Source organism: Argiope bruennichi, chromosome 8 (assembly GCF_947563725.1).
Source record: "Argiope bruennichi chromosome 8, qqArgBrue1.1, whole genome shotgun sequence".
NCBI classification, from domain to species: domain Eukaryota; kingdom Metazoa; phylum Arthropoda; class Arachnida; order Araneae; family Araneidae; genus Argiope; species Argiope bruennichi.
Window position 1 is genome coordinate 126560184 of NC_079158.1, and position 22961 is coordinate 126583144.

Here is a 22961-nt window from a genome sequence, read left to right on the forward strand (position 1 = left end):
ACTCGTGGCTACGTTATTTTTTGAAAAAGTTGTTACTTGTTTTGTTAACGTTGCGATATTCTTCTATTGCCATTGGCTCGAAGCCTCCGTAGCGCTGTAGGTAGCGCGTCAGTCTCATAATCTTCTCTATAGAGCTATCTGAAGGTCGTGAGTTCGATCCTCACCCGGGGCAACGTTTCTTTTTGAGAAAGTTGTTACTTGTTTTCTTAACGTTGCGATATTCTTCTATTGCCATTGGTTCGAAGCCTCGGTAGCGCAGTAGGCAGCGCGTCAGTCTCATAATCCTCTCAATAGAGCTATCTGAAGGTCGTGAGTTCGATCCTCACCCGGGGCAACGTTTCCTTTTGAGAAAGTTGTTACTTGTTTTGTTAACGTTGCGATATTCTTCTATTGCCCTGGGTTCAAAGCCTCGGTAGCGCAGTAGGCAGCGCGTCAGTCTCATAATCCTCTCAATGCAGCTATCTGGAGACAGTGAGTTCGATCCTCACCCGGGGCAGCGTTTCTTTTTGAGAAAGTTGTTACTTGTTTTGTTAACGTTGCGATATCCTTCTATTATCATTAGTTAGAAGCCTCGGTAGCGCAGTAGGCAGCGTGTCAGTCTCATAATCCACTCTATAGAGCTATCTGAAGGTCGTGAGTTCGATCCTCACCCGGGGCAACGTTTCCTTTTGAGAAAGTTGTTACTTGTTTTGTTAACGTTGCGATATTCTTCTATTGCCCTGGCTTCAAAGCCTCGGTAGCGCAGTAGGCAGCACGTCAGTCTCATAATCCTCTCAATGGAGCTATCTGGGTATCGTGAGTTCGATCCTCACCCGGGGCAACGTTTCTTTTTGAGAAAGTTGTTACTTGTTTTGTTAACGTTGCGATATTCTTCTGTTGCTATTGATTCGAAGCCTGGGTAGCACAGTAGGCAGCGCGTTAGTCTCATAATCCTCTCAATAGAGCTATCTGGAGGGCGTTAGTTCGATCCTCACACGGGGCAACGTTATTTTTCAAAAAAGGTGTTACTTGTTTTGTTAACGTTGAGATATTCTTCTATAGAAATTGGCTCGAAGCCTCGGTAGCGCAGTAGGCAGCGCGTCAGTCTCATAATCCTCTCAATATAGCTATCTGAAGGTCGTGAGTTCGATCCTCACCCGGGGCAATGTTTCCTTTTGAGAAAGTTGTTACTTGTTTTGTTAACGTTGCGATATTCTTCTATTGCCCTGGGTTCAAAGACTCGGTAGCGCAGTAGGCAGCGCATCAGACACATAATCCCCTCAATGGAGCTATCTGGAGATCGTGAGTTCGATCCTCACCCGGGGCAACGTTTCTTTTTGAGAAAGTTGTTACTTGTTTTGTTAACGTTGCGATATTCTTCTATTGCCATCGGTTCGAAGCCTCGGTAGCGCAGTAGGCAGCGCGTCAGTCTCATAATCCTCTCAATAGAGCTATCTGTAGGTCTTGAGTTCGATCCTCACCCGGGGCAACGTTTCCTTTTGAGAAAGTTGTTACTTGTTTTGTTAACGTTGCGATATTCTTCTATTGCCCTGGGTTCAAAGCTTCGGTAGCGCAGTAGGCAGCGCGTCAGTCTCATAATCCTCTCAATGGAGCTATCTGGAGACCGTGAGTTCGATACTCATCCGGGGCAGCGTTTCTTTTTGAGAAAGTTGTTATTTGTTTTGTTAACGTTGCGATATTCTTCTATTGCCATTAGTTAGAAGCCTCGGTAGCGCAGTAGGCAGCGCGTCAGTCTCATAATCGTCTCTATAGAGCTATCTGAAGGTCGTGAGTTCGATCCTCACTCGGGGCAACGTTTTCCTTTGAGAAAGTTGTTACTTGTTTTGTTAACGTTGCGATATTCTTCTATTGCCATTGGTTCGAAGCCTCGGTAGCGCAGTAGGCAGCGCGTCAGTCTCATAATCCTCTCAATGGAGCTATCTGGAGACCGTGAGTTCGATCCTCACCCGGGGCAGCGTTTCTTTTTGAGAAAGTTGTTACTTGTTTTGTTAACGTTGCGATATCCTTCTATTATCATTAGTTAGAAGCCTCGGTAGCGCAGTAGGCAGCGTGTCAGTCTCATAATCCTCTCTATAGAGCTATCTGAAGGTCGTGAGTTCGATCCTCACCCGGGGCCTCGGTAGCGCAGTAGGCAGCGCGTCAGTCTCATAATCCTCTCAATAGAGCTATCTGAAGGTCGTGAGTTCGATCCTCACCCGGGGCAATGTTTCCTTTTGAGAAAGTTGTTACTTGTTTTGTTAACGTTGCGATATTCTTCTATAGAAATTGGTTCGAAGCCTCGGTAGCGCAGTAGGCAGCGCGTCAGTCTCATAATCCTCTCAATAGAGCTATCTGAAGGTCGTGAGTTCGATCCTCACCCGGGGCAATGTTTCCTTTTGAGAAAGTTGTTACTTGTTTATTAACGTTGCGATATTCTTCTATTGACCTGGGTTCAAAGCCTCAGTAGCGCAGTAGGCAGCGCGTCAGTCTCATAATCCTCTCAATGGAGCTATCTGGAGACCGTGAGTTCGATCCTCACCCGGGGCAACGGTTCCTTTTGAGAAAGTTGTTACTTGTTTTGTTAACGTTGCGATATTCTTCTATTGCCATTAGTTAGAAGCCTCGGTAGCGCAGTAGGCAGCACGTCAGTCTCATAATCCTCTCTATAGAGCTATCTGAAGGTCGTGAGTTCGATCCTCACCCGGGGCAACGTTTCTTTTTGAGAAAGTTGTTACTTGTTTTGTTAACGTTGCGATATTCTTCTATTGCCATGGTTTCGACGCCTCGGTAGCGCAGTAGGCAGCGCATCAGTCTCATAATCCTCTCAATAGAGCTATCTGAAGGTCGTGAGTTCGATCCTCACCCGGGTTAACGTTATTTTATGAAAAATCTTTTTCTTTTATTTGTTAAAGTTGCGATATTCATCTATTGCCATTGCTTCGACGCCTCTGTAGCGCAGTAGGCAGCGCGCCAGAATCATTATTATCTCAATAGAACTATTTGAAGTTAGTGAGTTCGATCCTCACTCGTGGCTACGTTATTTTTTGAAAAAGTTGTTACTTGTTTTGTTAACGTTGCGATATTCTTCTATTGCCATTGGCTCGAAGCCTCCGTAGCGCAGTAGGTAGCGCGTCAGTCTCATAATCTTCTCTATAGAGCTATCTGAAGGTCGTGAGTTCGATCCTCACCCGGGGCAACGTTTCTTTTTGAGAAAGTTGTTACTTGTTTTGTTAACGTTGCGATATTCTTCTATTGCCATTGGTTCGAAGCCTCGGTAGCGCAGTAGGCAGCGCGTCAGTCTCATAATCCTCTCAATAGAGCTATCTGAAGGTCGTGAGTTCGATCCTCACCCGGGGCAACGTTTCCTTTTGAGAAAGGTGTTACTTGTTTTGTTAACGTTGCGATATTCTTCTATTGCCCTGGGTTCAAAGCCTCGGTAGCGCAGTAGGCAGCGCGTCAGTCTCATAATCCTCTCAATGGAGCTATCTGGGTATCGTGAGTTCGATCCTCACCCGGGGCAACGTTTCTTTTTGAGAAAGTTGTTACTTGTTTTGTTAACGTTGCGATATTCTTCTGTTGCTATTGATTCGAAGCCTGGGTAGCACAGTAGGCAGCGCGTTAGTCTCATAATCCTCTCAACAGAGCTATCTGGAGGTCGTTAGTTCGATCCTCACCCGGGGCAACGTTATTTTTCGAAAAAGTTGTTACTTGTTTTGTTAACGTTGAGATATTCTTCTATAGAAATTGGTTCGAAGCCTCGGTAGCGCAGTAGGCAGCGCGTCAGTCTCATAATCCTCTCAATAGAGCTATCTGAAGGTCGTGAGTTCGATCCTCACCCGAGGCAACGTTTCCTTTTGAGAAAGGTTTTACTTGTTTTGTTAACGTTGCGATATTCTTCTATTGCCCTGGGTTCAAAGCCTCGGTAGCGCAGTAAGCAGCGCGTCAGTCTCATAATCCTCTCTATAGAGCTATATGATGGTCTTGAAATCGATCCTCACCCGGGGCAACGTTTCTTTTTGAGAAAGTTGTTACTTGTTTTGTTAACGTTGCGATATTCTTCTATTGCCATGGTTTCGACGCCTCGGTAGCGCAGTAGGCAGCGCATCAGTCTCATAATCCTCTCAATAGAGCTATCTGAAGGTCGTGAGTTCGATCCTCACCCGGGGTAACGTTATTTTATGAAAAATCATTTTCTTTTTTTTGTTAAAGTTGCGATATTCATCTATTGCCATTGCTTCGACGCCTCTGTAGCGCAGTAGGCAGCGCGTCAGAATCATTATTATCTCAATAGAGCTATTTGAAGTTAGTGAGTTCGATCCTCACTCGTGGCTACGTTATTTTTTGAAAAAGTTGTTACTTGTTTTGTTAACGTTGCGATATTCTTCTATTGCCATTGGCTCGACTTCTCTGTAGCGCAGTAGGTAGCGCGTCAGTCTCATAATCTTCTCTATAGAGGTATCTGAAGGTCGTGAGTTCGATCCTCACCCGGGGCAACGTTTCTTTTTGAGGAAGTTGTTACTTGTTTTGTTAACGTTGCGATATTCTTCTATTGCCATGGTTTCGAAGCCTCGGTAGCGCAGTAGGCAGCGCGCCAGTCTCATAATCCTCTCAATAGAGCTATCTGAAGGTCGTGAGTTCGATCGTCACCCGGAGCAATGTTGTATTTTGAACATCCTTTTTCTTTTTTTGCTAAAGTTGCGATATTCATCTTTTGCCATTGATTCGAAGAATGGGTAGCACAGTAGGCAGCGCGTTAGTCTCATAATCCTCTCAATAGAGCTATCTGGAGGTCGTTAGTTCGATTCTCACCCGGGGCAACGTTATTTTTCGAAAAAGTTGTTACTTGTTTTGTTAACGTTGAGATATTCTTCTATAGAAATTGGTTCGAAGCCTCGGTAGCGCAGTAGGCAGCGCGTCAGTCTCATAATCCTCTCAATGGAGCTATCTGAAGGTCGTGAGTTCGATCCTCACCCGGGGCAATGTTTCCTTTTGAGAAAGTTGTTTTTTGTTTTGTTAACGTTGCGATATTCTTCTATTGCCCTAGGATCAAAGCCTCGGTAGCGCAGTAGGCAGCACGTCAGACACATAATCCTCTTAATGGAGCTAACTGGAGATCGTGAGTTCGATCCTCACCCGGGGCAACGTTTCTTTTTGAGAAAGTTGTTACTTGTTTTGTTAACGTAGCGATATTCTTCTATTGCCATTGGTTCGAAGCCTAGGTAGCGCAGTAGGCAGCGCATCAGTCTCACAATCCTCTCAATAGAGCTATCTGGAGACCGGGAGTTCGATCCTCACCCGGGGCAACGTTTCTTTTTGAGAAAGTTTACTTGTTTTGTTAACGTTGCGATATTCTTCTATTGCCATTAGTTAGAAACCTCGGTAGCGCAGTAGGCAGCGCGTCAGTCTCATAATCCTCTCTATAGAGCTATCTGAAGGTCGTGAGTTCGATCCTCACCCGGGGCACCGTTTCCTTTTGAGAAAAATGTTACTTGTTTTGTTAACGTTGCGATATTCTTCTATTGCCCTGGGTTCAAAGCCTCGGTAGCGCAGTAGGCAGAACGTCAGTCTCATAATCCTCTCAATGGAGCTATCTGGATATCGTGAGTTCGATCCTCACCCAGGGCAACGTTTCTTTTTGAGAAAGTTGTTACTTGTTTTGTTAACGTTGCGATATTCGTCTGTTGCCATTGGTTCGAAGCCTGGGTAGCACAGTAGGCAGCGCGTCAGTCTCATAATCCTCTCAATGGAGCTATCTGAAGGTCGTGAGTTCGATCCTCACCCGGGGCAATGTTTCCTTTTGAGAAAGTTGTTTTTTGTTTTGTTAACGTTGCGATATTCTTCTATTGCCCTAGGGTCAAAGCCTCGGTAGCGCAGTAGGCAGCACGTCAGACACATAATCCTCTCAATGGAGCTAACTGGAGATCGTGAGTTCGATCCTCACCCGGGGCAACGTTTCTTTTTGAGAAAGTTGTTACTTGTTTTGTTAACGTAGCGATATTCTTCTATTGCCATTGGTTCGAAGCCTAGGTAGCGCAGTAGGCAGCGCGTCAGTCTCATAATCCTCTCTATAGAGCTATCTGAAGGTCGTGAGTTCGATCCTCACCCGGGGCACCGTTTCCTTTTGAGAAAAATGTTACTTGTTTTGTTAACGTTGCGATATTCTTCTATTGCCCTGGGTTCAAAGCCTCGGTAGCGCAGTAGGCAGCACGTCAGTCTCATAATCCTCTCAATGGAGCTATCTGGATATCGTGAGTTCGATCCTCTCCCAGGGCAACGTTTCTTTTTGAGAAAGTTGTTACTTGTTTTGTTAACGTTGCGATATTCGTCTGTTGCCATTGGTTCGAAGCCTGGGTAGCACAGTAGGCAGCGCGTTAGTCTCATAATCCTCTCAATAGAGCTATCTGGAGCGCGTTAGTTCGATCCTCACCCGGGGCAACGTTATTTTTCGAAAAAGTTGTTACTTGTTTTGTTAACGTTGAGATATTCTTCTATAGAAATTGGTTCGAAGCCTCGGTAGCGCAGTAGGCAGCGCGTCAGTCTCATAATCCTCACAATAGAGCTATCTGAAGGTCGTGAGTCGATCCTCACCCGGGGCAATGTTTCCTTTTGAGAAAGTTGTTACTTGTTTTGTTAACGTTGCGATATTTTTCTATTGCCCTGGGTTCAAAGCTTCGGTAGCGCAGTAGGCAGCGCGTCAGTCTCATAATCCTCTCAATGGAGCTATCTGGAGACCGTGAGTTCGATCCTCATCCGGGGCAGCGTTTCTTTTTGAGAAAGTTGTTACTTGTTTTGTTAACGTTGCGATATTCTTCTATTGCCATTAGTTAGAAGCCTCGGTAGCGCAGTAGGCAGCGCGTCAGTCTCATAATCCTCTCTATAGAGCTATCTGAAGGTCGTGAGTTCGATCCTCACCCGGGGCAACGTTTCCTTTTGAGAAAGGTGTTACTTGTTTTGTTAACGTTGCGATATTCTTCTATTGCCCAGGGTTCAAAGCCTCGGTAGCGCAGTAGGCATCGCGTCAGTCTCATAATCCTCTCAATGGAGCTATCTGGAGACCGTGAGTTCGATCCTCACCCGGGGCAACGTTTCTTTTTGAGAAAGTTGTTACTTGTTTTGTTAACGTTGCGATATTGTTCTGTTGCCATTGGTTCGAAGCCTGGGTAGCACAGTAGGCAGCGCGTTAGTCTCATAATCCTCTCAATAGAGCTATCTGGAGGGCGTTAGTTCGATCCTCACCCGGGGCAACGTTATTTTTCGAAAAAGTTGTTACTTGTTTTGTTAACGTTGAGATATTCTTCTATAGAAATTGGTTCGAAGCCTCGGTAGCGCAGTAGGCAGCGCGTCAGTCTCATAATCCTCTCAATAGAGCTATCTGAAGGTCGTGAGTTCGATCCTCACCCGGGGCAACGTTTCTTTTTGAGAAAGTTGTTACTTGTTTTGTTAACGTTGCGATATTCGTCTGTTGCCATTGGTTCGAAGCCTGGGTAGCACAGTAGGCAGCGCGTTAGTCTCATAATCCTCTCAATAGAGCTATCTGGAGGGCGTTAGTACGATCCTCACCCGGGGCAACGTTATTTTTCGAAAAAGTTGTTACTTGTTTTGTTAACGTTGAGATATTCTTCTATAGAAATTGGTTCGAAGCCTCGGTAGCGCAGTAGGCAGCGCGTCAGTCTCATAATCCTCTCAATAGAGCTATCTGTAGGTCTTGAGTTCGATCCTCACCCGGGGCAACGTTTCCTTTTGAGAAAGTTGTTACTTGTTTTGTTAACGTTGCGATATTCTTCTATTGCCCTGGGTTCAAAGCTTCGGTAGCGCAGTAGGCAGCGCGTCAGTCTCATAATCCTCTCAATGGAGCTATCTGGAGACCGTGAGTTCGATCCTCATCCGGGGCAGCGTTTCTTTTTGAGAAAGTTGTTACTTGTTTTGTTAACGTTGCGATATTCTTCTATTGCCATTGGTTCGAAGCCTCGGTAGCGCAGTAGGCAGCGCGTCAGTCTCATAATCCTCTCAATAGAGCTATCTGTAGGTCTTGAGTTCGATCCTCACCCGGGGCAACGTTTCCTTTTGAGAAAGTTGTTACTTGTTTTGTTAACGTTGCGATATTCTTCTATTGCCCTGGGTTCAAAGCTTCGGTAGCGCAGTAGGCAGCGCGTCAGTCTCATAATCCTCTCAATGGAGCTATCTGGAGACCGTGAGTTCGATCCTCATCCGGGGCAGCGTTTCTTTTTGAGAAAGTTGTTACTTGTTTTGTTAACGTTGCGATATTCTTCTATTGCCATTAGTTAGAAGCCTCGGTAGCGCAGTAGGCAGCGCGTCAGTCTCATAATCCTCTCTATAGAGCTATCTGAAGGTCGTGAGTTCGATCCTCACCCGGGGCAACGTTTCCTTTTGAGAAAGTTGTTACTTGTTTTGTTAACGTTGCGATATTCTTCTATTGCCCTGGGTTCAAAGCCTCGGTAGCGATATAGGCATCGCGTCAGTCTCATAATCCTCTCAATGGAGCTATCTGGAGACCGTGAGTTCGATCCTCACCCGGGGCAACGTTTCTTTTTGAGAAAGTTGTTACTTGTTTTGTTAACGTTGCGATATTGTTCTGTTGCCATTGGTTCGAAGCCTGGGTAGCACAGTAGGCAGCGCGTTAGTCTCATAATCCTCTCAATAGAGCTATCTGGAGGGCGTTAGTTCGATCCTCACCCGGGGCAACGTTATTTTTCGAAAAAGTTGTTACTTGTTTTGTTAACGTTGAGATATTCTTCTATAGAAATTGGTTCGAAGCCTCGGTAGCGCAGTAGGCAGCGCGTCAGTCTCATAATCCTCTCAATAGAGCTATCTGAAGGTCGTGAGTTCGATCCTCATCCGGGGCAGCGTTTCTTTTTGAGAAAGTTGTTACTTGTTTTGTTAACGTTGCGATATTCTTCTATTGCCATTAGTTAGAAGCCTCGGTAGCGCAGTAGGCAGCGCGTCAGTCTCATAATCCTCTCTATAGAGCTATCTGAAGGTCGTGAGTTCGATCCTCACCCGGGGCAACGTTTCCTTTTGAGAAAGTTGTTACTTGTTTTGTTAACGTTGCGATATTCTTCTATTGCCCTGGGTTCAAAGCCTCGGTAGCGCAGTAGGCATCGCGTCAGTCTCATAATCCTCTCAATGGAGCTATCTGGAGACCATGAGTTCGATCCTCACCCGGGGCAACGTTTCTTTTTGAGAAAGTTGTTACTTGTTTTGTTAACGTTGCGATATTGTTCTGTTGCCATTGGTTCGAAGCCTGGGTAGCACAGTAGGCAGCGCGTTAGTCTCATAATCCTCTCAATAGAGCTATCTGGAGGTCGTTAGTTCGATCCTCACCCGGGGCAACGTTATTTTTCGAAAAAGTTGTTACTTGTGTTGTTAACGTTGAGATATTCTTCTATAGAAATTGGTTCGAAGCCTCGGTAGCGCAGTAGGCAGCGCGTCAGTCTCATAATCCTCTCAATAGAGCTATCTGAAGGTCGTGAGTTCGATCCTCACCCGGGGCAATGTTTCCGTTTGAGAAAGTTAAGACTTGTTTTGTTAAAGTTGCGATATTCATCTATTGCTTTTGCTTCGACGCCTCTGTAGCGCAGTAGGCAGCGCGTCAGAATCATTATTATTTCAATAGAGCTATTTGAAGTTAGTGAGTTCGATCCTCACTCGTGGCTACGTTATTTTTTGAAAACGTTGTTACTTCTTTTGTTAACGTTGCGATATTCTTCTATTGCCATTGGCTCGAAGCCTCGGTAGCGCAGTAGGTAGCGCTTCAGTTCATAATCTTCTCTATAGAGCTATCTGAAGGTCGTGAGTTCGATCCTCACCCAGGGCAACGTTTCTTTTTGAGGAAGTTGTTACTTGTTTTGTTAACGTTGCGATATTCTTCTATTGCCATGGTTTCGAAGCCTCGGTAGAGCAGTAGGCAGCGCGTCAGTCTCATAATCCACTCAATAGAGCTATCTGAAGGTCGTGAGTTCGATCGTCACCCGGAGCAATGTTGTATTTTGAACATCCTTTTTCTTTTTTTGCTAAAGTTGCGATATTCATCTTTTGCCATTGGTTCGAAGCCTGGGTAGCACAGTAGGCAGCGCGTCAGTCTCATAATCCTCTCAATAGAGCTATCTGGAGGTCGTTAGTTCGATCCTCACCCGGGGCAACGTTATTTTTCGAAAAAGTTGTTACTTGTGTTGTTAACGTTGAGATATTCTTCTATAGAAATTGGTTCGAAGCCTCGGTATCGCAGTAGGCAGCGCGTCAGTCTCATAATCCTCTCAATAGAGCTATCTGAAGGTCGTGAGTTCGATCCTCACCCGGGGCAATGTTTCCTTTTAAGAAAGTTGTGACTTGTTTTGTTAAAGTTGCGATATTCATCTATTGCTTTTGCTTCGACGCCTCTGTAGCGCAGTAGGCAGCGCGTCAGAATCATTATTATTTCAATAGAGCTATTTGAAGTTAGTGAGTTCGATCCTCACTCGTGGCTACGTTATTTTTTGAAAACGTTGTTACTTCTTTTGTTAACGTTGCGATATTCTTCTATTGCCATTGGCTCGAAGCCTCGGTAGCGCAGTAGGTAGCGCTTCAGTCTCATAATCTTCTCTATAGAGCTATCTGAAGGTCGTGAGTTCGATCCTCACCCGGGGCAACGTTTCTTTTTGAGGAAGTTGTTACTTGTTTTGTTAACGTTGCGATATTCTTCTATTGCCGTGGTTTCGAAGCCTCGGTAGCGCAGTAGGCAGCGCGTCAGTCTCATAATCCACTCAATAGAGCTATCTGAAGGTCGAGAGTTCGATCGTCACCCGGAGCAATGTTGTATTTTGAACATCCTTTTTCTTTTTTTGCTAAAGTTGCGATATTCATCTTTTGCCATTGATTCGAAGCCTGGGTAGCACAGTAGGCAGCGCGTTAGTCTCATAATCCTCTCAATAGAGCTATCTGGAGGTCGTTAGTTCGATCCGCACCCGGGGCAACGTTATTTTTCGAAAAAGTTGTTACTTGTTTTGTTACCGTTGAGATATTCTTCTATAGAAATTGGTTCGAAGCCTCGGTAGCGCAGTAGGCAGCACGTCAGACACATAATCCTCTCAATGGAGCTATCTGGAGATCGTGAGTTTGATCCTCACCCGGGGCAACGTTTCTTTTTGAGAAAGTTGTTACTTGTTTTGTTAACGTTGCGATATTCTTCTATTGCCATTGGTTCGAAGCCTCGGTAGCGCAGTAGGCAGCGCGTCAGTCTCATAATCCTCTCAATAGAGCTATTTGAAGGTCGTGAGTTCGATCCACACCCGGGGCAACGTTTCCTTTTGAGAAAGTTGTTACTTGTTTTGTTAACGTTGCGATATTCTTCTATTGCCCTGTCTTCAAAGCCTCGGTAGCGCAGTAGGCAGCGCGTCAGTCTCATAATCCTCTCAATGGAGCTATCTGGAGACCGTGAGTTCGATCCTAACACGGGGCAACGTTTCTTTTTGAGAAAGTTGTTACTCGTTTTGTAACGTTGCGATATTCTTCTATTGCCATTAGTTAGAAGCCTCGGTAGCGCAGTAGGCAGTGCGTCAGTCTCATAATCCTCTCTATAGAGCTATCTGAAGGTCGTGAGTTCGATCCTCACCCGGGGCAACGTTTCCTTTTGAGAAAGTTGTTACTTGTTTTGTTAACGTTGCGATATTCTTCTATTGCCCTGGGTTCAAAGCCTCGGTAGCGCAGTAGGCAGCGCGTTAGTCTCATAATCCTCTCAATAGAGCTATCTGGAGGTCGTTAGTTCGTTCCTCACCCGGGGCAACGTTATTTTTCGAAAAAGTTGTTACTTGTTTTGTTAGCGTTGAGATATTCTTCTATAGAAATTGATTCGAAGCCTCGGTAGCGCAGTAGGCAGCGCGTCAGTCTTATAATCCTCTCAATAGAGCTATCTGGAGGTCGTTAGTTCGATCCTCACCCGGGGCAACTTTATTTTTCGAAAAAGTTGTTACTTGTTTTGTTAACGTTGAGATATTCTTCTATAGAAATCGGTTCGAAGCCTCGGTAGCGCAGTAGGAAGCACGTCAGATCATAATCCTCTCAATGGAGCTATCTGGAGATCGTGAGTTCGATCCTCACCCGGGGCAACGTTTCTTTTTGAGAAAGTTGTTACTTGTTTTGTTAACGTTGTGATATTCTTCTATTGCCATTGATTCAAAGCCTCGGTAGCGCAGTAGGCAGCGCGTCAATCTCATAATCCTCTCAATAGAGCTATCTGAAGGTCGTGAGTTCGATCCTCACCCGGGGCAACGTTTCCTTTTGAGAAAGTTGTTACTTGTTTTGTTAACGTTGCGATATTCTTCTATTGCCCTGTGTTCAAAGCCTCGGTAGCGCGGTAGGCAGCGCGTCAGTCTCATAATCCTCTCAATGGAGCTATCTGGAGACAGTGAGTTCGATCCTCACCCGAGGCAACGTTTCTTTTTGAGAAAGTTGTTACTTGTTTTGTTAACGTTTCGATATTCTTCTATTGCCATTAGTTAGAAGCCTCGGTAGCGCAGTAGGCAGTGCGTCAGTCTCATAATCCTCTCTATAGAGCTATCTGAAGGTCGTGAGTTCGATCCTCACCCGGGGCAACGTTTCCTTTTGAGAAAGTTGTTACTTGTTTTGTTAACGTTGCGATATTCTTCTATTGCCCTGGGTTCAAAGCCTCGGTAGCGCAGTAGGCAGCACGTCAATCTCATAATCCTCTCAATGGAGCTATCTGGATATCGTGAGTTCGATCCTCACCCGGGGCAACGTTTCTTTTTGAGAAAGTTGTTACTTGTTTTGTTAACGTTGCGATATTCTTCTGTTGCCATTGGTTCGAAGCCTGGGTAGCACAGTAGGTAGCGCGTTAGTCTCATAATCCTCTCAATAGAGCTATCTGGAGGTCGTTAGTTCGTTCCTCACCCGGGGCAACGTTATTTTTCAAAAAAGTTGTTACTTGTTTTGTTAACGTTGAGATATTCTTCTATTGCCATTGGTTCGAAGCCTCGGTAGCGCAGTAGGCAGCGCGTCAGTCTCATAATCCTCTCAATAGAGCTATTTGAAGGTCGTGAGTTCGATCCTCACCCGGGGCAACGTTTCCTTTTGAGAAAGTTGTTACTTGTTTTGTTAACGTTGCGATATTCTTCTATTGCCCTGTGTTCAAAGCCTCGGTAGCGCAGTAGGCAGCGCGTCAGTCTCATAATCCTCTCAATGGAGCTATCTGGAGACCGTGAGTTCGATCCTAACACGGGGCAACGTTTCTTTTTGAGAAAGTTGTTACTCGTTTTGTTAACGTTGCGATATTCTTCTATTGCCATTAGTTAGTAGCCTCGGTAGCGCAGTAGGCAGTGCGTCAGTCTCATAATCCTCTCTATAGAGCTATCTGAAGGTCGTGAGTTCGATCCTCACCCGGGGCAACGTTTCCTTTTGAGAAAGTTGTTACTTGTTTTGTTAACGTTGCGATATTCTTCTATTGCCCTGGGTTCAAAGCCTCGGTAGCGCAGTAGGCAGCACGTCAGTCTCATAATCCTCTCAATGGAGCTATCTGGATATCGTGAGTTCGATCCTCAACCGGGGCAACGTTTCTTTTTGAGAAAGTTGTTACTTGTTTTGTTAACGTTGCGATATTCTTCTTTTGCCATTGGTTCGAAGCCTGGGTAGCACAGTAGGTAGCGCGTTAGTCTCATAATCCTCTCAATAGAGCTATCTGGAGGTCGTTAGTTCGTTCCTCACCCGGGGCAACGTTATTTTTCGAAAAAGTTGTTACTTGTTTTGTTAGCGTTGAGATATTCTTCTATAGAAATTGATTCGAAGCCTCGGTAGCGCAGTAGGCAGCGCGACAGTCTTATAATCCTCTCAATAGAGCTATCTGGAGGTCGTTAGTTCGATCCTCACCCGGGGCAACTTTATTTTTCGAAAAAGTTGTTACTTGTTTTGTTAACGTTGAGATATTCTTCTATAGAAATCGGTTCGAAGCCTCGGTAGCGCAGTAGGAAGCACGTCAGATCATAATCCTCTCAATGGAGCTATCTGGAGATCGTGAGTTCGATCCTCACCCGGGGCAACGTTTCTTTTTGAGAAAGTTGTTACTTGTTTTGTTAACGTTGCGATATTCTTCTATTGCCATTGGTTCGAAGCCTCGGTAGAGCAGTAGGCAGCGCGTCAGTCTCATAATCCTCTCAATAGAGCTATCTGGAGGGCGTTAGTTCGATCCTCACCCGGGGCAACGTTATTTTTCGAAAAAGTTGTTACTTGTTTTGTTAACGTTGAGATATTCTTCTATAGAAATTGGTTCGAAGCCTCGGTAGCGCAGTAGGCAGCGCGTCAGTCTCATAATCCTCACAATAGAGCTATCTGAAGGTCGTGAGTCGATCCTCACCCGGGGCAATGTTTCCTTTTGAGAAAGTTGTTACTTGTTTTGTTAACGTTGCGATATTCTTCTATTGCCCTGGGTTCAAAGACTCGGTAGCGCAGTAGGCAGCGCGTCAGACACATAATCCCCTCAATGGAGCTATCTGGAGATCGGGAGTTCGATCCTCACCCGGGGCAACGTTTCTTTTTGAGAAAGTTGTTACTTGTTTTGTTAACGTTGCGATATTCTTCTATTGCCATTGGTTCGAAGCCTCGGTAGCGCAGTAGGCAGCGCGTCAGTCTCATAATCCTCTCAATAGAGCTATCTGTAGGTCTTGAGTTCGATCCTCACCCGGGGCAACGTTTCCTTTTGAGAAAGTTGTTACTTGTTTTGTTAACGTTGCGATATTCTTCTATTGCCCTGGGTTCAAAGCTTCGGTAGCGCCGTAGGCAGCGCGTCAGTCTCATAATCCTCTCAATGGAGCTATCTGGAGACCGTGAGTTCGATCCTCATCCGGGGCAGCGTTTCTTTTTGAGAAAGTTGTTACTTGTTTTGTTAACGTTGCGATATTCTTCTATTGCCATTGGTTCGAAGCCTCGGTAGCGCAGTAGGCAGCGCGTCAGTCTCATAATCCTCTCAATAGAGCTATCTGTAGGTCTTGAGTTCGATCCTCACCCGGGGCAACGTTTCCTTTTGAGAAAGTTGTTACTTGTTTTGTTAACGTTGCGATATTCTTCTATTGCCCTGGGTTCAAAGCTTCGGTAGCGCAGTAGGCAGCGCGTCAGTCTCATAATCCTCTCAATGGAGCTATCTGGAGACCGTGAGTTCGATCCTCATCCGGGGCAGCGTTTCTTTTTGAGAAAGTTGTTACTTGTTTTGTTAACGTTGCGATATTCTTCTATTGCCATTAGTTAGAAGCCTCGGTAGCGCAGTAGGCAGCGCGTCAGTCTCATAATCCTCTCTATAGAGCTATCTGAAGGTCGTGAGTTCGATCCTCACCCGGGGCAACGTTTCCTTTTGAGAAAGTTGTTACTTGTTTTGTTAACGTTGCGATATTCTTCTATTGCCCTGGGTTCAAAGCCTCGGTAGCGATATAGGCATCGCGTCAGTCTCATAATCCTCTCAATGGAGCTATCTGGAGACCGTGAGTTCGATCCTCACCCGGGGCAACGTTTCTTTTTGAGAAAGTTGTTACTTGTTTTGTTAACGTTGCGATATTGTTCTGTTGCCATTGGTTCGAAGCCTGGGTAGCACAGTAGGCAGCGCGTTAGTCTCATAATCCTCTCAATAGAGCTATCTGGAGGGCGTTAGTTCGATCCACACCCGGGGCAACGTTATTTTTCGAAAAAGTTGTTACTTGTTTTGTTAACGTTGAGATATTCTTCTATAGAAATTGGTTCGAAGCCTCGGTAGCGCAGTAGGCAGCGCGTCAGTCTCATAATCCTCTCAATAGAGCTATCTGAAGGTCGTGAGTTCGATCCTCACCCGGGGCAATGTTTCCTTTTGAGAAAGTTGTTACTTGTTTTGTTAACGTTGCGATATTCTTCTATTGCCCTGGGTTCAAAGACTCGGTAGCGCAGTAGGCAGCGCGTCAGACACATAATCCCCTCAATGGAGCTATCTGGAGATCGGGAGTTCGATCCTCACCCGGGGCAACGTTTCTTTTTCAGAAAGTTGTTACTTGTTTTGTTAACGTTGCGATATTCTTCTATTGCCATTGGTTCGAAGCCTCGGTAGCGCAGTAGGCAGCGCGTCAGTCTCATAATCCTCTCAATAGAGCTATCTGTAGGTCTTGAGTTCGATCCTCACCCGGGGCAACGTTTCCTTTTGAGAAAGTTGTTACTTGTTTTGTTAACGTTGCGATATTCTTCTATTGCCCTGGGTTCAAAGCTTCGGTAGCGCAGTAGGCAGCGCGTCAGTCTCATAATCCTCTCAATGGAGCTATCTGGAGACCGTGAGTTCGATCCTCATCCGGGGCAGCGTTTCTTTTTGAGAAAGTTGTTACTTGTTTTGTTAACGTTGCGATATTCTTCTATTGCCATTAGTTAGAAGCCTCGGTAGCGCAGTAGGCAGCGCGTCAGTCTCATAATCCTCTCTATAGAGCTATCTGAAGGTCGTGAGTTCGATCCTCACCCGGGGCAACGTTTCCTTTTGAGAAAGTTGTTACTTGTTTTGTTAACGTTGCGATATTCTTCTATTGCCCTGGGTTCAAAGCCTCGGTAGCGCAGTAGGCATCGCGTCAGTCTCATAATCCTCTCAATGGAGCTGTCTGGAGACCGTGAGTTCGATCCTCACCCGGGGCAACGTTTCTTTTTGAGAAAGTTGTTACTTGTTTTGTTAACGTTGCGATATTGTTCTGTTGCCATTGGTTCGAAGCCTGGGTAGCACAGTAGGCAGCGCGTTAGTCTCATAATACTCTCAATAGAGCTATCTGGAGGTCGTTAGTTCGATCCTCACCCGGGGCAACGTTATTTTTCGAAAAAGTTGTTACTTGTGTTGTTAACGTTGAGATATTCTTCTATAGAAATTGGTTCGAAGCCTCGGTAGCGCAGTAGGCAGCGCGTCAGTCTCATAATCCTCTCAATAGAGCTATCTGAAGGTCGTGAGTTCGATCCTCACCCGGGGCAATGTTTCCGTTTGAGAAAGTTGTGACTTGTTTTGTTAAAGTTGCGATATTCATCTATTGCTTTTGCTTCGACGCCTCTGTAGCGCAGTAGGCAGCGCGTCAGAATCATTATTATTTCAATAGAGCTATTTGAAGTTAGTGAGTTCGATCCTCACTCGTGGCTACGTTATTTTTTGAAAACGTTGTTACTTCTTTTGTTAACGTTGCGATATTCTTCTATTGCCATTGGCTCGAAGCCTCGGTAGCGCAGTAGGTAGCGCTTCAGTTCATAATCTTCTCTATAGAGCTATCTGAAGGTCGTGAGTTCGATCCTCACCCAGGGCAACGTTTCTTTTTGAGGAAGTTGTTACTTGTTTTGTTAACGTTGCGATATTCTTCTATTGCCATGGTTTCGAAGCCTCGGTAGAGCAGTAGGCAGCGCGTCAGTCTCATAATCCACTCAATAGAGCTATCTGAAGGTCGTGAGTTCGATCGTCACCCGGAGCAATGTTGTATTTTGAACATCCTTTTTCTTTTTTTGCTAAAGTTGCGATATTCATCTTTTGCCATTGGTTCGAAGCCTGGGTAGCACAGTAGGCAGCGCGTCAGTCTCATAATCCTCTCAATAAGAGCTATCTGGAGGTCGTTAGTTCGATCCTCACCCGGGGCAACGTTATTTTTCGAAAAAGTTGTTACTTGTGTTGTTAACGTTGAGATATTCTTCTATAGAAATTGGTTCGAAGCCTCGGTAGCGCAGTAGGCAGCGCGTCAGTCTCATAATCCTCTCAATAGAGCTATCTGAAGGTCGTGAGTTCGATCCTCACCCGGGGCAATGTTTCCTTTTGAGAAAGTTGTGACTTGTTTTGTTAAAGTTGCGATATTCATCTATTGCTTTTGCTTCGACGCCTCTGTAGCGCAGTAGGCAGCGCGTCAGAATCATTATTATTTCAATAGAGCTATTTGAAGTTAGTGAGTTCGATCCTCACTCGTGGCTACGTTATTTTTTGAAAACGTTGTTACTTCTTTTGTTAACGTTGCGATATTCTTCTATTGCCATTGGCTCGAAGCCTCGGTAGCGCAGTAGGTAGCGCTTCAGTCTCATAATCTTCTCTATAGAGCTATCTGAAGGTCGTGAGTTCGATCCTCACCCGGGGCAACGTTTCTTTTTGAGGAAGTTGTTACTTGTTTTGTTAACGTTGCGATATTCTTCTATTGCCATGGTTTCGAAGCCTCGGTAGCGCAGTAGGCAGCGCGTCAGTCTCATAATCCACTCAATAGAGCTATCTGAAGGTCGAGAGTTCGATCGTCACCCGGAGCAATGTTGTATTTTGAACATCCTTTTTCTTTTTTTGCTAAAGTTGCGATATTCATCTTTTGCCATTGATTCGAAGCCTGGGTAGCACAGTAGGCAGCGCGTTAGTCTCATAATCCTCTCAATAGAGCTATCTGGAGGTCGTTAGTTCGATCCGCACCCGGGGCAACGTTATTTTTCGAAAAAGTTGTTACTTGTTTTGTTACCGTTGAGATATTCTTCTATAGAAATTGGTTCGAAGCCTCGGTAGCGCAGTAGGCAGCACGTCAGACACATAATCCTCTCAATGGAGCTATCTGGAGATCGTGAGTTTGATCCTCACCCGGGGCAACGTTTCTTTTTGAGAAAGTTGTTACTTGTTTTGTTAACGTTGCGATATTCTTCTATTACCATTGGTTCGAAGCCTCGGTAGCGCAGTAGGCAGCGCGTCAGTCTCATAATCCTCTCAATAGAGCTATTTGAAGGTCGTGAGTTCGATCCTCACCCGGGGCAACGTTTCCTTTTGAGAAAGTTGTTACTTGTTTTGTTAACGTTGCGATATTCTTCTATTGCCCTGTGTTCAAAGCCTCGGTAGCGCAGTAGGCAGCGCGTCAGTCTCATAATCCTCTCAATGGAGCTATCTGGAGACCGTGAGTTCGATCCTAACACGGGGCAACGTTTCTTTTTGAGAAAGTTGTTACTCGTTTTGTAACGTTGCGATATTCTTCTATTGCCATTAGTTAGAAGCCTCGGTAGCGCAGTAGGCAGTGCGTCAGTCTCATTATCCTCTCTATAGAGCTATCTGAAGGTCGTGAGTTCGATCCTCACCCGAGGCAACGTTTCCTTTTGAGAAAGTTGTTACTTGTTTTGTTAACGTTGCGATATTCTTCTATTGCCCTGGGTTCAAAGCCTCGGTAGCGCAGTAGGCAGCGCGTTAGTCTCATAATCCTCTCAATAGAGCTATCTGGAGGTCGTTAGTTCGTTCCTCACCCGGGGCAACGTTATTTTTCGAAAAAGTTGTTACTTGTTTTGTTAGCGTTGAGATATTCTTCTATAGAAATTGATTCGAAGCCTCGGTAGCGCAGTAGGCAGCGCGTCAGTCTTATAATCCTCTCAATAGAGCTATCTGGAGGTCGTTAGTTCGATCCTCACCCGGGGCAACTTTATTTTTCGAAAAAGTTGTTACTTGTTTTGTTAACGTTGAGATATTCTTCTATAGAAATCGATTCGAAGCCTCGGTAGCGCAGTACGAAGCACGTCAGATCATAATCCTCTCAATGGAGCTATCTGGAGATCGTGAGTTCGATCCTCACCCGGGGCAACGTTTCTTTTTGAGAAAGTTGTTACTTGTTTTGTTAACGTTGCGATATTCTTCTATTGCCATTGGTTCGAAGCCTCGGTAGCGCAGTAGGCAGCGCGTCAATCTCATAATCCTCTCAATAGAGCTATCTGAAGGTCGTGAGTTCGATCCTCACCCGGGGCAACGTTTCCTTTTGAGAAAGTTGTTACTTGTTTTGTTAACGTTGCGATATTCTTCTATTGCCCTGTGTTCAAAGCCTCGGTAGCGCAGTAGGCAGCGCGTCAGTCTCATAATCCTCTCAATGGAGCTATCTGGAGACAGTGAGTTCGATCCTCACCCGAGGCAACGTTTCTTTTTGAGAAAGTTGTTACTTGTTTTGTTAACGTTTCGATATTCTTCTATTGCCATTAGTTAGAAGCCTCGGTAGCGCAGTAGGCAGTGCGTCAGTCTCATAATCCTCTCTATAGAGCTATCTGAAGGTCGTGAGTTCGATCCTCACCCGGGGCAACGTTTCCTTTTGAGAAAGTTGTTACTTGTTTTGTTAACGTTGCGATATTCTTCTATTGCCCTGGGTTCAAAGCCTCGGTAGCGCAGTAGGCAGCACGTCAATCTCATAATCCTCTCAATGGAGCTATCTGGATATCGTGAGTTCGATCCTCACCCGGGGCAACGTTTCTTTTTGAGAAAGTTGTTACTTGTTTTGTTAACGTTGCGATATTCTTCTGTTGCCATTGGTTCGAAGCCTGGGTAGCACAGTAGGTAGCGCGTTAGTCTCATAATCCTCTCAATAGAGCTATCTGGAGGTCGTTAGTTCGTTCCTCACCCGGGGCAACGTTATTTTTCAAAAAAGTTGTTACTTGTTTTGTTAACGTTGAGATATTCTTCTATTGCCATTGGTTCGAAGCCTCGGTAGCGCAGTAGGCAGCGCGTCAGTCTCATAATCCTCTCAATAGAGCTATTTGAAGATCGTGAGTTCGATCCTCACCCGGGGCAACGTTTCCTTTTGAGAAAGTTGTTACTTGTTTTGTTAACGTTGCGATATTCTTCTATTGCCCTGTGTTCAAAGCCTCGGTAGCACAGTAGGCAGCGCGTCAGTCTCATAATCCTCTCAATGGAGCTATCTGGAGACCGTGAGTTCGATCCTAACACGGGGCAACGTTTCTTTTTGAGAAAGTTGTTACTCGTTTTGTTAACGTTGCGATATTCTTCTATTGCCATTAGTTAGAAGCCTCGGTAGCGCAGTAGGCAGTGCGTCAGTCTCATAATCCTCTCTATAGAGCTATCTGAAGGTCGTGAGTTCGATCCTCACCCGGGGCAACGTTTCCTTTTGAGAAAGTTGTTACTTGTTTTGTTAACGTTGCGATATTCTTCTATTGCCCTGGGTTCAAAGCCTCGGTAGCGCAGTAGGCAGCACGTCAGTCTCATAATCCTCTCAATGGAGCTATCTGGATATCGTGAGTTCGATCCTCAACCGGGGCAACGTTTCTTTTTGAGAAAGTTGTTACTTGTTTTGTTAACGTTGCGATATTCTTCTGTTGCCATTGGTTCGAAGCCTGGGTAGCACAGTAGGTAGCGCGTTAGTCTCATAATCCTCTCAATAGAGCTATCTGGAGGTCGATAGTTCGTTCCTCACCCGGGGCAACGTTATTTTTCGAAAAAGTTGTTACTTGTTTTGTTAGCGTTGAGATATTCTTCTATAGAAATTGATTCGAAGCCTCGGTAGCGCAGTAGGCAGCGCGTCAGTCTTATAATCCTCTCAATAGAGCTATCTGGAGGTCGTTAGTTCGATCCTCACCCGGGGCAACTTTATTTTTCGAAAAAGTTGTTACTTGTTTTGTTAACGTTGAGATATTCTTCTATAGAAATCGGTTCGAAGCCTCGGTAGCGCAGTAGGAAGCACGTCAGATCATAATCCTCTCAATGGAGCTATCTGGAGATCGTGAGTTCGATCCTCACCCGGGGCAACGTTTCTTTTTGAGAAAGTTGTTACTTGTTTTGTTAACGTTGCGATATTCTTCTATTGCCATTGGTTCGAAGCCTCGGTAGCGCAGTAGGCAGCGCGTCAATCTCATAATCCTCTCAATAGAGCTATCTGAAGGTCGTGAGTTCGATCCTCACCCGGGGCAACGTTTCCTTTTGAGAAAGTTGTTACTTGTTTTGTTAACGTTGCGATATTCTTCTATAGCCCTGTGTTCAAAGCCTCGGTAGCGCAGTAGGCAGCGCGTCAGTCTCATAATCCTCTCAATGGAGCTATCTGGAGACAGTGAGTTCGATCCTCACCCGAGGCAACGTTTCTTTTTGAGAAAGTTGTTACTTGTTTTGTTAACGTTTCGATATTCTTCTATTGCCATTAGTTAGAAGCCTCGGTAGCGCAGTAGGCAGTGCGTCAGTCTCATAATCCTCTCTATAGAGCTATCTGAAGGTCGTGAGTTCGATCCTCGCCCGGGGCAACGTTTCCTTTTGAGAAAGTTGTTACTTGTTTTGTTAACGTTGCGATATTCTTCTATTGCCCTGGGTTCAAAGCCTCGGTAGCGCAGTAGGCAGCACGTCAATCTCATAATCCTCTCAATGGAGCTATCTGGATATCGTGAGTTCGATCCTCACCCGGGGCAACGTTTCTTTTTGAGAAAGTTGTTACTTGTTTTGTTAACGTTGCGATATTCTTCTGTTTCCATTGGTTCGAAGCCTGGGTAGCACAGTAGGTAGCGCGTTAGTCTCATAATCCTCTCAATAGAGCTATCTGGAGGTCGTTAGTTCGTTCCTCACCCGGGGCAACGTTATTTTTCAAAAAAGTTGTTACTTGTTTTGTTAACGTTGAGATATTCTTCTATAGAAATTGGTTTGAAGCCTCGGTAGCGCAGTAGGCAGCGCGTCTGTCTCATAATCATCTCAATAGAGCTATCTGAAGGTTGTGAGTTCGATCCTCACCCGGGGCAATGTTTCCTTTTGAGAAAGTTGTTACTTGTTTTGTTAACGTTGCGATATTCTTCTATTGCCCTGGGTTCAAAGCCTCGGTAGCGCAGTAGGCAGCACGTCAGACACATAATCCTCTCAATGGAGCTATCTTAAGATCGTGAGTTCGATCCTCACCCGGGGCAACGTTTCGTTTTGGGAAAGTTGTTACTTGTTTTGTTAACGTTGAGATATTCTTCTATAGAAATTGGTTCGAAGCCTCGGTAGCGCAGTAGGCAGCGCGTCAGTCTCATAACCCTCTCAATAGAGCTATCTGAAGGTCGTGAGTTCGATCCTCACCCGGGGCAATGTTTCCTTTTGAGAAAGTTGTTACTTGTTTTGTTAACGTTGCGATATTCTTCTATTGCCCTGGGTTCAAAGCCTCGGTAGCGCAGTAGGCAGCACGTCAGACACATAATCCTCTCAATGGAGCTATCCGGAGATCGTGAGTTCGATCCTCACCCGGGGCAACGTTTCTTTTTGAGAAAGTTGTTACTTGTTT

At 45.2% G+C, this 22961-nt stretch overlaps 46 non-coding genes across 46 annotated transcripts; all 46 read left to right on the forward strand.

Annotated features, from left to right (window-relative positions):
• The first annotated feature begins 244 nt into the window (after positions 1 to 244).
• On the forward strand, positions 245 to 334 carry Trnam-cau (transfer RNA methionine (anticodon CAU)). Its single transcript is given in 2 exon segments — positions 245 to 281; positions 299 to 334. It is a non-coding gene; the product is annotated as a tRNA-Met (tRNA).
• Positions 335 to 568: 234 nt separating this feature from the next.
• Positions 569 to 658, forward strand: Trnam-cau (transfer RNA methionine (anticodon CAU)). Its single transcript is given in 2 exon segments — positions 569 to 605; positions 623 to 658. It is a non-coding gene; the product is annotated as a tRNA-Met (tRNA).
• Positions 659 to 1054: 396 nt separating this feature from the next.
• On the forward strand, positions 1055 to 1144 carry Trnam-cau (transfer RNA methionine (anticodon CAU)). The gene is given in 2 exon segments: positions 1055 to 1091; positions 1109 to 1144. It is a non-coding gene; the product is annotated as a tRNA-Met (tRNA).
• Positions 1145 to 1702: 558 nt separating this feature from the next.
• Trnam-cau (transfer RNA methionine (anticodon CAU)) lies at positions 1703 to 1792 on the forward strand. Its single transcript is given in 2 exon segments — positions 1703 to 1739; positions 1757 to 1792. It is a non-coding gene; the product is annotated as a tRNA-Met (tRNA).
• Positions 1793 to 1864: 72 nt separating this feature from the next.
• Positions 1865 to 1954, forward strand: Trnam-cau (transfer RNA methionine (anticodon CAU)). Its single transcript is given in 2 exon segments — positions 1865 to 1901; positions 1919 to 1954. It is a non-coding gene; the product is annotated as a tRNA-Met (tRNA).
• A 159-nt stretch (positions 1955 to 2113) lies between these two features.
• Positions 2114 to 2203, forward strand: Trnam-cau (transfer RNA methionine (anticodon CAU)). The gene is given in 2 exon segments: positions 2114 to 2150; positions 2168 to 2203. It is a non-coding gene; the product is annotated as a tRNA-Met (tRNA).
• A 72-nt stretch (positions 2204 to 2275) lies between these two features.
• Positions 2276 to 2365, forward strand: Trnam-cau (transfer RNA methionine (anticodon CAU)). The gene is given in 2 exon segments: positions 2276 to 2312; positions 2330 to 2365. It is a non-coding gene; the product is annotated as a tRNA-Met (tRNA).
• A 720-nt stretch (positions 2366 to 3085) lies between these two features.
• Positions 3086 to 3175, forward strand: Trnam-cau (transfer RNA methionine (anticodon CAU)). The gene is given in 2 exon segments: positions 3086 to 3122; positions 3140 to 3175. It is a non-coding gene; the product is annotated as a tRNA-Met (tRNA).
• A 72-nt stretch (positions 3176 to 3247) lies between these two features.
• On the forward strand, positions 3248 to 3337 carry Trnam-cau (transfer RNA methionine (anticodon CAU)). The gene is given in 2 exon segments: positions 3248 to 3284; positions 3302 to 3337. It is a non-coding gene; the product is annotated as a tRNA-Met (tRNA).
• A 396-nt stretch (positions 3338 to 3733) lies between these two features.
• On the forward strand, positions 3734 to 3823 carry Trnam-cau (transfer RNA methionine (anticodon CAU)). Its single transcript is given in 2 exon segments — positions 3734 to 3770; positions 3788 to 3823. It is a non-coding gene; the product is annotated as a tRNA-Met (tRNA).
• Positions 3824 to 4057: 234 nt separating this feature from the next.
• Positions 4058 to 4147, forward strand: Trnam-cau (transfer RNA methionine (anticodon CAU)). The gene is given in 2 exon segments: positions 4058 to 4094; positions 4112 to 4147. It is a non-coding gene; the product is annotated as a tRNA-Met (tRNA).
• A 721-nt stretch (positions 4148 to 4868) lies between these two features.
• Positions 4869 to 4958, forward strand: Trnam-cau (transfer RNA methionine (anticodon CAU)). Its single transcript is given in 2 exon segments — positions 4869 to 4905; positions 4923 to 4958. It is a non-coding gene; the product is annotated as a tRNA-Met (tRNA).
• Positions 4959 to 5352: 394 nt separating this feature from the next.
• Positions 5353 to 5442, forward strand: Trnam-cau (transfer RNA methionine (anticodon CAU)). The gene is given in 2 exon segments: positions 5353 to 5389; positions 5407 to 5442. It is a non-coding gene; the product is annotated as a tRNA-Met (tRNA).
• A 1367-nt stretch (positions 5443 to 6809) lies between these two features.
• On the forward strand, positions 6810 to 6899 carry Trnam-cau (transfer RNA methionine (anticodon CAU)). Its single transcript is given in 2 exon segments — positions 6810 to 6846; positions 6864 to 6899. It is a non-coding gene; the product is annotated as a tRNA-Met (tRNA).
• A 396-nt stretch (positions 6900 to 7295) lies between these two features.
• Trnam-cau (transfer RNA methionine (anticodon CAU)) lies at positions 7296 to 7385 on the forward strand. Its single transcript is given in 2 exon segments — positions 7296 to 7332; positions 7350 to 7385. It is a non-coding gene; the product is annotated as a tRNA-Met (tRNA).
• Positions 7386 to 8267: 882 nt separating this feature from the next.
• Positions 8268 to 8357, forward strand: Trnam-cau (transfer RNA methionine (anticodon CAU)). The gene is given in 2 exon segments: positions 8268 to 8304; positions 8322 to 8357. It is a non-coding gene; the product is annotated as a tRNA-Met (tRNA).
• A 396-nt stretch (positions 8358 to 8753) lies between these two features.
• On the forward strand, positions 8754 to 8843 carry Trnam-cau (transfer RNA methionine (anticodon CAU)). Its single transcript is given in 2 exon segments — positions 8754 to 8790; positions 8808 to 8843. It is a non-coding gene; the product is annotated as a tRNA-Met (tRNA).
• Positions 8844 to 8915: 72 nt separating this feature from the next.
• On the forward strand, positions 8916 to 9005 carry Trnam-cau (transfer RNA methionine (anticodon CAU)). Its single transcript is given in 2 exon segments — positions 8916 to 8952; positions 8970 to 9005. It is a non-coding gene; the product is annotated as a tRNA-Met (tRNA).
• Positions 9006 to 9401: 396 nt separating this feature from the next.
• On the forward strand, positions 9402 to 9491 carry Trnam-cau (transfer RNA methionine (anticodon CAU)). Its single transcript is given in 2 exon segments — positions 9402 to 9438; positions 9456 to 9491. It is a non-coding gene; the product is annotated as a tRNA-Met (tRNA).
• Positions 9492 to 9725: 234 nt separating this feature from the next.
• Positions 9726 to 9814, forward strand: Trnay-aua (transfer RNA tyrosine (anticodon AUA)). The gene is given in 2 exon segments: positions 9726 to 9762; positions 9779 to 9814. It is a non-coding gene; the product is annotated as a tRNA-Tyr (tRNA).
• Positions 9815 to 10534: 720 nt separating this feature from the next.
• Positions 10535 to 10624, forward strand: Trnam-cau (transfer RNA methionine (anticodon CAU)). Its single transcript is given in 2 exon segments — positions 10535 to 10571; positions 10589 to 10624. It is a non-coding gene; the product is annotated as a tRNA-Met (tRNA).
• Positions 10625 to 11505: 881 nt separating this feature from the next.
• Trnam-cau (transfer RNA methionine (anticodon CAU)) lies at positions 11506 to 11595 on the forward strand. Its single transcript is given in 2 exon segments — positions 11506 to 11542; positions 11560 to 11595. It is a non-coding gene; the product is annotated as a tRNA-Met (tRNA).
• A 234-nt stretch (positions 11596 to 11829) lies between these two features.
• Positions 11830 to 11919, forward strand: Trnai-uau (transfer RNA isoleucine (anticodon UAU)). The gene is given in 2 exon segments: positions 11830 to 11866; positions 11884 to 11919. It is a non-coding gene; the product is annotated as a tRNA-Ile (tRNA).
• A 72-nt stretch (positions 11920 to 11991) lies between these two features.
• On the forward strand, positions 11992 to 12080 carry Trnay-aua (transfer RNA tyrosine (anticodon AUA)). The gene is given in 2 exon segments: positions 11992 to 12028; positions 12045 to 12080. It is a non-coding gene; the product is annotated as a tRNA-Tyr (tRNA).
• A 72-nt stretch (positions 12081 to 12152) lies between these two features.
• On the forward strand, positions 12153 to 12242 carry Trnam-cau (transfer RNA methionine (anticodon CAU)). The gene is given in 2 exon segments: positions 12153 to 12189; positions 12207 to 12242. It is a non-coding gene; the product is annotated as a tRNA-Met (tRNA).
• Positions 12243 to 12476: 234 nt separating this feature from the next.
• Positions 12477 to 12566, forward strand: Trnam-cau (transfer RNA methionine (anticodon CAU)). The gene is given in 2 exon segments: positions 12477 to 12513; positions 12531 to 12566. It is a non-coding gene; the product is annotated as a tRNA-Met (tRNA).
• A 396-nt stretch (positions 12567 to 12962) lies between these two features.
• On the forward strand, positions 12963 to 13052 carry Trnam-cau (transfer RNA methionine (anticodon CAU)). The gene is given in 2 exon segments: positions 12963 to 12999; positions 13017 to 13052. It is a non-coding gene; the product is annotated as a tRNA-Met (tRNA).
• Positions 13053 to 13286: 234 nt separating this feature from the next.
• On the forward strand, positions 13287 to 13376 carry Trnam-cau (transfer RNA methionine (anticodon CAU)). Its single transcript is given in 2 exon segments — positions 13287 to 13323; positions 13341 to 13376. It is a non-coding gene; the product is annotated as a tRNA-Met (tRNA).
• Positions 13377 to 13772: 396 nt separating this feature from the next.
• On the forward strand, positions 13773 to 13862 carry Trnai-uau (transfer RNA isoleucine (anticodon UAU)). Its single transcript is given in 2 exon segments — positions 13773 to 13809; positions 13827 to 13862. It is a non-coding gene; the product is annotated as a tRNA-Ile (tRNA).
• Positions 13863 to 13934: 72 nt separating this feature from the next.
• On the forward strand, positions 13935 to 14023 carry Trnay-aua (transfer RNA tyrosine (anticodon AUA)). Its single transcript is given in 2 exon segments — positions 13935 to 13971; positions 13988 to 14023. It is a non-coding gene; the product is annotated as a tRNA-Tyr (tRNA).
• Positions 14024 to 15228: 1205 nt separating this feature from the next.
• Trnam-cau (transfer RNA methionine (anticodon CAU)) lies at positions 15229 to 15318 on the forward strand. The gene is given in 2 exon segments: positions 15229 to 15265; positions 15283 to 15318. It is a non-coding gene; the product is annotated as a tRNA-Met (tRNA).
• Positions 15319 to 15714: 396 nt separating this feature from the next.
• Positions 15715 to 15804, forward strand: Trnam-cau (transfer RNA methionine (anticodon CAU)). The gene is given in 2 exon segments: positions 15715 to 15751; positions 15769 to 15804. It is a non-coding gene; the product is annotated as a tRNA-Met (tRNA).
• A 558-nt stretch (positions 15805 to 16362) lies between these two features.
• On the forward strand, positions 16363 to 16452 carry Trnam-cau (transfer RNA methionine (anticodon CAU)). The gene is given in 2 exon segments: positions 16363 to 16399; positions 16417 to 16452. It is a non-coding gene; the product is annotated as a tRNA-Met (tRNA).
• Positions 16453 to 16848: 396 nt separating this feature from the next.
• Positions 16849 to 16938, forward strand: Trnam-cau (transfer RNA methionine (anticodon CAU)). Its single transcript is given in 2 exon segments — positions 16849 to 16885; positions 16903 to 16938. It is a non-coding gene; the product is annotated as a tRNA-Met (tRNA).
• A 234-nt stretch (positions 16939 to 17172) lies between these two features.
• Positions 17173 to 17261, forward strand: Trnay-aua (transfer RNA tyrosine (anticodon AUA)). Its single transcript is given in 2 exon segments — positions 17173 to 17209; positions 17226 to 17261. It is a non-coding gene; the product is annotated as a tRNA-Tyr (tRNA).
• Positions 17262 to 17658: 397 nt separating this feature from the next.
• On the forward strand, positions 17659 to 17748 carry Trnam-cau (transfer RNA methionine (anticodon CAU)). The gene is given in 2 exon segments: positions 17659 to 17695; positions 17713 to 17748. It is a non-coding gene; the product is annotated as a tRNA-Met (tRNA).
• Positions 17749 to 17982: 234 nt separating this feature from the next.
• Positions 17983 to 18072, forward strand: Trnam-cau (transfer RNA methionine (anticodon CAU)). The gene is given in 2 exon segments: positions 17983 to 18019; positions 18037 to 18072. It is a non-coding gene; the product is annotated as a tRNA-Met (tRNA).
• A 558-nt stretch (positions 18073 to 18630) lies between these two features.
• Trnam-cau (transfer RNA methionine (anticodon CAU)) lies at positions 18631 to 18720 on the forward strand. The gene is given in 2 exon segments: positions 18631 to 18667; positions 18685 to 18720. It is a non-coding gene; the product is annotated as a tRNA-Met (tRNA).
• A 557-nt stretch (positions 18721 to 19277) lies between these two features.
• Trnai-uau (transfer RNA isoleucine (anticodon UAU)) lies at positions 19278 to 19367 on the forward strand. The gene is given in 2 exon segments: positions 19278 to 19314; positions 19332 to 19367. It is a non-coding gene; the product is annotated as a tRNA-Ile (tRNA).
• A 233-nt stretch (positions 19368 to 19600) lies between these two features.
• Positions 19601 to 19690, forward strand: Trnam-cau (transfer RNA methionine (anticodon CAU)). Its single transcript is given in 2 exon segments — positions 19601 to 19637; positions 19655 to 19690. It is a non-coding gene; the product is annotated as a tRNA-Met (tRNA).
• A 234-nt stretch (positions 19691 to 19924) lies between these two features.
• On the forward strand, positions 19925 to 20014 carry Trnam-cau (transfer RNA methionine (anticodon CAU)). The gene is given in 2 exon segments: positions 19925 to 19961; positions 19979 to 20014. It is a non-coding gene; the product is annotated as a tRNA-Met (tRNA).
• A 720-nt stretch (positions 20015 to 20734) lies between these two features.
• Positions 20735 to 20824, forward strand: Trnam-cau (transfer RNA methionine (anticodon CAU)). The gene is given in 2 exon segments: positions 20735 to 20771; positions 20789 to 20824. It is a non-coding gene; the product is annotated as a tRNA-Met (tRNA).
• Positions 20825 to 21220: 396 nt separating this feature from the next.
• On the forward strand, positions 21221 to 21310 carry Trnai-uau (transfer RNA isoleucine (anticodon UAU)). Its single transcript is given in 2 exon segments — positions 21221 to 21257; positions 21275 to 21310. It is a non-coding gene; the product is annotated as a tRNA-Ile (tRNA).
• A 72-nt stretch (positions 21311 to 21382) lies between these two features.
• Positions 21383 to 21471, forward strand: Trnay-aua (transfer RNA tyrosine (anticodon AUA)). The gene is given in 2 exon segments: positions 21383 to 21419; positions 21436 to 21471. It is a non-coding gene; the product is annotated as a tRNA-Tyr (tRNA).
• A 72-nt stretch (positions 21472 to 21543) lies between these two features.
• Positions 21544 to 21633, forward strand: Trnam-cau (transfer RNA methionine (anticodon CAU)). The gene is given in 2 exon segments: positions 21544 to 21580; positions 21598 to 21633. It is a non-coding gene; the product is annotated as a tRNA-Met (tRNA).
• Positions 21634 to 22677: 1044 nt separating this feature from the next.
• On the forward strand, positions 22678 to 22767 carry Trnam-cau (transfer RNA methionine (anticodon CAU)). Its single transcript is given in 2 exon segments — positions 22678 to 22714; positions 22732 to 22767. It is a non-coding gene; the product is annotated as a tRNA-Met (tRNA).
• The last annotated feature ends 194 nt before the right edge of the window (positions 22768 to 22961 follow it).